Here is a 10,247-nt window from a genome sequence, read left to right as displayed (position 1 = left end):
TATAGGAAGTGGCTAAAGATTCCTATGATATCTGATGATCAACTTTCCACCTTTGTAGCAGGTTTTACACTTAGGGCAATTATATACACGTCCCTATCCTTACCTGTTCACCAAAACCAACATTTGATGTCGTGATGTACCTTCTAACTGTTTAGGTGTACCAAGAAAAATTATAAATTTCCATCTCATTCACCCGACCATCATATCACTATTTACAGAAACTACTAAGTCCTCCTCCAGTAACTTAAACTCCATCTGAGTAAGGTAACACCTTCTCTAAGGTCAGCTCCGATATTCAAAATTGACCTCCTGAACTACCTTGGTAATAATAAGTGTTATTATTACACCTGCTATACATTCAACTGATAACTCATCAACGAGCCGAAAGATTTAAATATTCTATTGGTTGTTGAGAGCATCCACTTCCATCTTCGCTTCCAACAGACGAAACTTGATGATTCACACTTTGCATCTATCTAAGCCGTATCATGATCTGTTCTATTCGTATGAACTGATATCTTACCAGCTCGATCAAAATAGATAAAATGAAACTGATTTAATTTTATCAGTCACCCAATATCCCATCTAGAATCCGGACCCATGTGTAAAATCATAAATCCCTCAACTAAATCCATAAATGCTCTCTCATTTCTACTTCAGTATAGGAAATGGCTGCAAGGATCTGGTGATCTCTGAGGGTCCATCTCTACTATCTAATAAATATTAGATTTTGAGACAAAATCACTATGTCCCTCCTCCTGCCTGTCCTCCAAACATCTGCTTTATACCGTGAAGTATCATGTCTCTACCTGGATAAAATAGAGAATGAAGAGTTGTGAATCTCAATCCCTCCATCTAATTTGTCTGTAGAAAGTACCGTTAGTCCGGTACCACTAGCTTTTATCTGTACCCACTAGTTAAATTGGAGCATCTTCAAAAGCAAACTCTGTAACCGAATCCATGCATCATTGATCTGTGATAGACCTACCAATAACGAAATTCAACCGGTAATTCTATTCATCAAAAGTCAACTATCCTATTAACTCTACAAAATTTAACACATTACGACCTTTCCAGACATACCATGCATCTCATCTTTATATAGGTGTTTGGTCTCACCATCTTGTCTTTGACACACACTGCTTCTTTAAGACAAGTTAATGACAATTCAACTTCTTTGTCTAACTTCAAAAGAATATGAAATCTTTCCATTCTCTACATAAGTTATCAATTTCCTAGTAACAGCTAATTGTTGCAAATTCTGACTAAAAAAATAATTCCATATTATTTATGGAAATGAAGAGACTTAGTTTCCTCCTCCATGTGCAACACCAGTAAATTCCTCCTAATGACACACCCTCGTGAATAAATTCTTGATTAAGAATTTACTGATGAATATTTATTCAGTCTCCTATCCTCACTCGATGTCATTCCAATAAGTACTTAATCCAGTACTAAATCCTCCTTCTGACTTAATAACAACTTCTGAAATTTTCAAGAAGATGTTCAGCAAATCCAGCACCTCTGATAAATCGTCATGGCGTTACAATGATCTTTATTTAGCACTACCTCACGCATACCGAAATATTAACAACCACCAATATCATGGCGTTGTAATATGGTACGAATCCATACCTAACGTAAAGTATATCAAACTAATTGTTCTAAATTGTTTGACTTATAGTGATGGTTTAATTATCCCATCCTAAAACACACCATAATGACACATGTTCAAGTCCAATAGATTGGCTAGATTTATGTGTATCTACCAAATTTTACGATCGTACGCTCACAAATCTAGCGTAAATAGCGCTATTACTCCATGTTATTAAAACAATAGTTGGCTGATCACACATTTGTGTCACCAACTAAACCACATACCAAATCCCGAGTAATTAACAAAAAAATAAATAAATAAAACACGAATGATAAACACAATAAAACAAAATATACTCCTACTTAGGACATTGTTCTTTCTAGAAAAGAAAGTCTCCTTCGAAATCAACCTTACTAGATTGTTTCAAAATTTCCTTTTATAGTTTCGTAAATAATCATCCAATCTCGAAACATATCATTTAAAACATAGCTTAAAAACACAAATATTTGCCTAAGCAAATACCAAGGGCTTAACCCTCATCTTTCTTATATGCAGAATGTAAACTCTCTAACTTGTCTTTATAAAGCGAATTAGAACGTCATAACATAATACCAATGCCCTCTTGTATGTGATTTAAAAATTATGTATTTCATTCTGAAAAGAACACATCCGATCCCCAAACTCCTGAACAATACTTCTTATATACCTCTTTTAGAGATGATAAGAAAGCTTAATTATTTGTAAATTGATCAACCCCAATTCTATTAATAACATTTGCTATACTACTAACAATTCAGATCACCTCGCGCGATCATCCATCTTCAAGATTTAGTACCCTCTCTATTGGGTGCACATAAATCTCCTCCATTAGGATCCTCTTCGGCTCCTATTCCTCGCTTGTCTCCTTTTTGAGATCAACTGAAGTCGTGTTGGCCCCAATATGCGGTGATCTATCACGTACACCTAAATCCTTCATTGGCTTATACTTTTAACGTAACGCCAAACGAACCTAAACCATCGATCCCTAACTCTACCTTCTAGCAACGAAATCGATAACGTACTCCTTTACTCCTTTAGGTTTTTATCGCTTTCGCCTTGAACCCATCCTTTTCCTAGTGCCAACCATTCTATGACTACAGAATATAATTGACATCAACTCTTCCTAACAAACCGTAAATAGAGTACAACGAATCCTAATATGGGCTCTAAGTTTTAAGAGACGCAATGCGGAAGTCACATAACGAAAGACACTCTTAAGGACACTTGAACCTGGAGTGCTCTAATACCAACTGTGATACCCCCAGATTTACGAATGCGGGTTGGCCAAGCCCATGCCTGAATACTCGGGGATATAAAAAACAAATCTGTAATATACTAACACAAAGTATAAAAGAATAAATAGAAACAAATAATTTGTTGAAAGAAAACTAAAATAACAATTCAATAACTCCTCAGAATAAATTCTTATTAATAATAAAAACATTATGATACAATTAATCCTCCATTAATACAACTCGAGAATCCATACTATGTGGACCCCTAGAAAAAATCCAAAATAGAACAAGTGACAGCAATAACTATCTACATTAGAAAACTGAAACGTAAAAGAAGCTCCTATGTAGACTCCGGAAGAGTGAAGTAGACTGATCCCTGCTCAGCACGAATAACCTCTACTCCTGACGAACACCTGAAAAATAATGGTGGGTCAGGCCCACAAACAAGTTCTACTCTACGACAGTCCAAGCAGAGATTCGATACACGTATACATCCTAATCAATCCAATAATAACTAGTAGTCTGTATATATATATATATATATATATATATATATATATATATATACACACACATTAAAGGAACCTCACTAAACTATAGGGTTGTCTCAACTTGAATAGTAGGCAACATGCAAAACGCACATATAGTGGGCATAAGTACCTAGACTTACCAGGGTACATAACTACACTATATCTAGCTACACATCTTTGGCGATATACGCGCCCTAACCACTAATCTTGAGACTCAAGCTCATATCATGACACCATACTTATATATATATATAATCTAGTAACCATCCTATCCTGTATAAATTAATCCTCCATAAGTCATTCAACTTGTTCAGCTAACCTGACTTGATTATAAATATGACTTACATTTTAGTTAATCCATTCCCTTATATAATAAATTAATCCTCCATAAGTCATTCAACTTATTCAGCTGACTTGACTTGAATATAAATAAGACTTAACATTTTAGTTAATCCATTCCTTTATATAAAATAGGTAGGACTTAACTGATAAGTTAATCCGTCCCTAGAATGCTACCGTCCTATATCGGTGCATTAAACCACACAATTCAACAATTGATGTAACAATTAAGGAAATACATCAAACATTTCAGAAATAACTATAATAATATAATATCAAGTTATCACATAATAGAAATGACTTATTATTTATTTAAGCTTCCTATATCATATGTCCTACACAAACTGAATCTTATACATGATGATATTTTATTATACCGTTAAATAAGCATTCTCCATATCCAATTCATCCTACACATTTAATCTCAATTGTTAAAACATTTTAAAAGATTAAATCCATTCGTTTGTTTAAAACATTCAAATAGCAAGCATCATTATGATTGAGTTTATTTAAATTTAATTAAACCCAAACCTAATCCCTATTTAATGTTCAAGAATCCTAGGCATGTTTCTACGTTCCATCATTCCACAGATATGAAAAATACATAATTTAAATATGTAAAAATTCACTCCAGAAATCACATCAAAATCATACATTTATCAATTCATAACACAAGAACATATATGAACCAATTTCATAAAACATATGTTATAATCCAATTAAACATGCATACTTATTTAATTTTATGTGTTTAATAAATCGTGAAATTTCCTAGGCATGTACAGAAACACGAATCAAAGGGAAAGAGATAGAAGAAGAACTTGCCTTAAACTTTCGGATCGAAAATTAAACTTCTTCTTCCTTGATCTTCTCTCTACAGGGTTTTTCTCCCCCTTCCTTTCTTTTCCTCCTTCCCTCTCTAACTCTCTTTCTCTCTAGAATATATCACGTGAATATTTCTAACCCCCTTTTACAACTTATAACTATATATTTCTAGGCTAAATAAAATAACCCTAACCATTTTCCCAATTCAAGTCAGCTTAAAAAAATAAATATTAAAATATTAAAAAGGTAAGTAAAATATATTAAGTATATAATTTATGTATATCTTTATTAAATAAATAAATTATACACATCCCATTATTTATTAATGGATTATCCAATAATACTTAAGTTACCAAAATATTATAAAGTAACTTAAAACATAACACGTATCAAATATATGTATATTTTTATTATTTAAATATAAAACATATACATCATATTAAATATTAGTATCCAAGTTACCATAAAAGTAATTAATAAATTACCCATTATTTATTAATGTATTATCCAATAATACTTAAGTTACCATAATATTATAAAGTAACTTAAAACATAACATGTATCAAATTTATGTATATTTGTATTATTTAAATATAAAACATATACATCATATTAAATATTACTACCCAAGTTACCATATAAGTAATTAATAAATTACTTTTCTTTTTATATATGTATATAATATTTATCTATATATATATACACACAACTATCCATGGGTAATAATTCATACCCATCCAACCTCCCATCCAAGTAGTCTATGAGACCCAATTAGTTAGCCCACTACTACTAACCATAACCATAAAAGAAAAATAAAATAAAATAATAAAAGAAAATAAAACATTTAATTTATTTAAGCACATAATCTAATTAAACAATTAACACATAGACAAATACAAATAACACATAGACACATAATTAAATACTCAAGTAACACTTAATTCAATTAAACCCATAAGTAATTAGTCAAATAGTCAATTAAATAATTAAAGATACAATTAAAACAAATAAATAAATACCGAGGCTATCCTTTTAAAATTAGGGGTATTGCAACCCTCTCATGACATTTTGGCAGTCTCTTTCCACCACCACTTTAACGTAACCCCAACACAGGAGTAGCCGAATACCTTCACGGAGAACAAAAGCTTCAGCAAATCTGAGTTATAAATAAGGCGCAAAAAAAATGGAAGAACCTTTGATAGACCAACCCCTGAAATCTCCAAGAATTAAACTGCCTCCACAAACCTTCGATTGAGAGTCAAAAGACGCATCAACATTAAGCTTAAAAGATCCTTCAAGGGGAGACGTCCACCGAGAGGAAGGGGAGAGAACTGGATCCGCCCTTGGAGAAAACAGAGATTTAAATCTATAAACCTCACTGAACTCCGAGAAATCGGCATTAACTTGATAAATAACCTCAGCCATGGTATGGTCGTGTCGTAACACCCCAAAGTTGCAATGAAAGTGTGGCCAAGTTTAAATTTATAAAATGTCACTACTACATCTAACAACTAATATAGCTAGGGTGAGTAGGGATTGTCCCAAGGGATTGAGGGCTATGTTAATATGGAAACAAAGTCGGATTAATAGGCCGAGTGATCAAAAGATTGTTTGTTTGGTTAATTAAACTATGATGTAAATGAATTTAATACTAAACAACTAAAGTAAATAAATAGTTAGAGAACAAGAGAGAGAGGTCTTGCGATCTAGAGGTCACCACTAAACATCACCATTCTAGACATTCAATGTGTAATGAATGGGGGGAAAATGTGTTGCAATTCAAAGAGGTGTGATTAATTGAATCAACAAGCATGGATTGACTAATTAAGCATACATTGTCTAGACAACCTAGTGAAAAACACAATATATCAAACTAAGCCATTAATCCTTCCTTTAAGCTCACAATCAACACACTAACAAGTTAGAGAATTATACTACATGCATTCATAAGTATGGAATATCAAACAACAAGTATGGATTGTCCTCACATCTAAGAAAGTAAAGCAACTACACTACTTCTAAGCTAAAGACTTGAAAATTAAATTAATTAAACTAAGGTAGAGGCACAATCCATCAAGAAATGAGTATGAACCATCAAACAAACCACAAAAGTATTCTATTTAAGCACTATGCCTTGACAATCTCTAGATTCATAGCATCAATACACATAGACATGCATCAATATCACAAATCCAAGAGATAAACACATGAACATCTACTCTAGCATACATAGACATATGGTTAGAATGAAATGATCAATTGGAAGTATTAATCAACACAAATCGTTGTATGAACAAGGTTAATATATAAATCAAGTGTCAAGACAATATTACAACACAAATCCCCTCAAAATACAAAGCATTAAGGTCTAAAAGGCATGCTTAGGGCTAACTGTAGCCCCAAGAAGATGTTTAGCCACTCATTGATGTAGTCATCCAACCCTCAAGGGCATCTCCATGGTAGAAATGTTCTTTTTCTTGATGGAAACCCTAAAAGAATGGAAGAACTCCCAAAATAGTGTATGTCTCTCTAAGCTCTAGCATCCTCTCCAAGATATGTGATTCTAAGTTATATTCTATCAAGATATGATGATATCAAGATTATGATGTAACAATTGCTCAAAATCCTTAGCTCAAGTGTGACACCCAATGGTCAGGTCTCGTGCACTAGGGTCCCTTCAATGATTGCACCATGAGCCATCTTTTAATGAGATAGACTTTGTTTTAATTCGGATTTGAGGAGGTTCGATCAATCGAATTCAGATGATTTCAATCGAACTGTGGCCAGATCCATCGCATTTAGGCCAGATCGATCAATTCTTCGCGGCGCCTTTTTGGAATAAGACAAATCTGAGATATTTTTGGGATATTTTGGAAAAAAGACAAAAGTGTTAGGTGGGGATAAGATCAAGGAAGTTCAATCGATCTAAAGAAAGTTAAATCGATCGAAGATTGAAATTCTTTGAGGATAAGGACAATGGGTCTTATCCATCTTGGTGAGGTAAGATCGATCAATGTGAGATCAATCAAAAATATTCCTGATTGATCGAAGATTGTTGATTTTCACCACTTTACTTCCACTTTGCTCCATTCTTCCATTCTGCTTAAGATTGCTTCTTTTATGCTCTAATTTGGCTGAATTGACTTATTTTGGGGATAAGCACCTGAAAAGGGCAATAACATGAAATTAGTCTAAAACGGGAAAGTAAAATAGATAAAGGTCATAGAATACTCGAACTTAAGAGGTTTAAATGCGCACTTTTCAGTGCTTATCATAGCCCCAAACTTAAATATTGCTAGTCCCTCGCAATGAACTACATAGTAAAGGAATGAAATGAACGATTATACAAGTATGAACTATAAAGTAATAAATGGATAACGCCACTTTCGTAGGGAACACGATTGCATTTAGCATATACAACAAGCCTTTTAAACCCCTAGGTTACCCCTAGTGGACGAGTGAAGTCTTGTGAGGGTTTCTAGAAAAGATACCCACAAACATTAAGCTCATTCTCACAAAAGAAGCACCAATATTGCAAACAAGTATTGGGAGAAAACTACCACAAGTATGCAACTTTTCAACTATTTCCAAGCAATCTCCCAAAATCTCAGCATCAACAAGCAAGTATGGTCCTCCACACATCAAGAAAATGATCATGCAAATCAAAATAACTCTAGAATCCTTTTTGAGTGGACCAACATCAAATATGTTGCTATCTTAGCCAACTAAAGAAATGATCACATCCTTACCCTCAAACTAGCACACAAATCTAGTACCAATCATCAAGACAAAGAGTGGACCTTTTATTAAAACTTTATTGATTTAGGTGCGTTTATTATTTTCACTCATTTTTTTTTTTTTTTTAACCTAAGGATCAAAGATGGAAAGCATAGTGCAATGTGTTGATCTATTAAGCTTTCTAGCGATCTATGAGGTCGAGCGTTAGGTCAATGACTCCCAAACTAGACGGCTTTAGGGCATTAAGTGTTCAAACACCCCTAAGGACTTACAAGCTCAAATCAACTAGGCTACAAATCAAAACAACCGCCATCTAATCATTTCCCACTTCTCACCTTTTGGGAGAAGTCCTTACTTTTTTATTACTTTTGCAATTTTTCTTTTTATTTTTCTTTTTCTTTGTTTTTTTCAATTGGATTATTAACCTAAAGTTTAGGCCCTCCACCTTTCGGCGAGAGAAATTCAGTGCTTGATGAGGCTAGAATCCCGACTACTCAATGAAAAGGGTTTGTTATCCACCTTTATCAAGAATAAAAACTTTCAATGCACTACTAGCCCAATTGGGATATAACCAATTCAATAATCAACAAAGCATGTACCCCACAAATGAATGCTAGTGTGTGCCTGTGCTAGTGTAGAATCCTCGAGTGAATCTCAAAACAATCACAAAATCAGGACGATGTGGACCACAAATACAAGCATGATATCAATCTTACGAAAAAATTTACTCCTAAATGGCATCCACAAGGCATACAAGGAGTATTGGACTCTCAAGTCAAGCAATTTTTAAATTTTAAGTAATATAATCCTCAAAAGATTAAAGTCACAGCTAGTCATGGACCAATCATAGAAAATCCCTCAAATACATAAGTCATGTTCAAAATTTTAAATTGAAAACAAACACTGCAAATAACACCCATTACCCCCAGACTTAAATGGCACAACGTCCTCAATGTGCAAAGAGAACAAAGGAAAGAGTATACCAGTGCAGTTAAGGCAAAGAATGGCCGGGACACAAATATCCGAAGTGGGTGGTACAACCCCCCCTCCCCCATAAACTTGGAATTGACTGTGGTCCTAAAAAGATGGCACTGGGATAAAAGCTCATCAGATAACAAAAGGGATAATAACAGTACACAGTGGACATGCAAGTGTAAATGGGATAATAAATGAACTAAGGAGAGAGGAAAAACGATGGTCCTAAAAAATTTTGGGCAGCACTCTCTCAGTGAAGTTACTGGAATACACCTGATAATGATTCAAGAACAGATAGATGTATCAATATAAGAATCTGACATCCAAGCATAGCATGCATAGAAAAAGAAAAATAATGTACATCACAGTATCAGAGCTAACAGACTGGCCGCAAAAATAGCAGTAGCAAAATAATAGTAATGTATCACAGATATATATAATGATGAGAGAGAGGTATAGAGATCAGGTAGAGGAGGTCGGGTGAGCGGGGCGTGATCCCTGGATATCTCTAGATAAATCTTACAATGCAGCCAAGACGTCTGAGCAGAGAGTAGTCACGTCAGTGCTGAGAGATGCCACATCTGACGGAAGAAAGACAACTGCGTCCTCCAAGGTCTGGATACACTATCCTAGGCCAGGTGTCAGAACTGGAGCATCAGGGATAACTGGATCATGAACTGGAGGTATATCCTGACCCTGCTCCTGAGAATGCAATGGCGACCCTGCCGGAGAGTGACGTGGTGACTCTACTGGAGGCTCTCGCTCTAAATCTATGTCTATATGTGTATCCGCAGCCGCCGGTGGGTCTGCTAGATCATCTGCTGCTGCTATCTGCTCTGCCTCTGTAGCTACCTCTACCTCCTCCAACACCGCCGCCTCCACAGCTGCCAAAATAGCCTCCTGCTCTAAGCTCCTGATAAGAGCATTATAGCTCTTGTTCCAATCCTTTTTGCAGTAGTGGCAAGCCCC

The sequence above is a fragment of the Cornus florida genome, unplaced genomic scaffold, assembly GCF_030987335.1.
Source record: "Cornus florida cultivar Cherokee Brave unplaced genomic scaffold, ASM3098733v1 CherokeeBrave_3.0.0_Hap2_Chr11, whole genome shotgun sequence".
NCBI lineage: Eukaryota > Viridiplantae > Streptophyta > Magnoliopsida > Cornales > Cornaceae > Cornus > Cornus florida.
The sequence above is the reverse complement of the archived record's forward strand: the minus strand, read 5'-3'. Positions refer to the sequence as shown.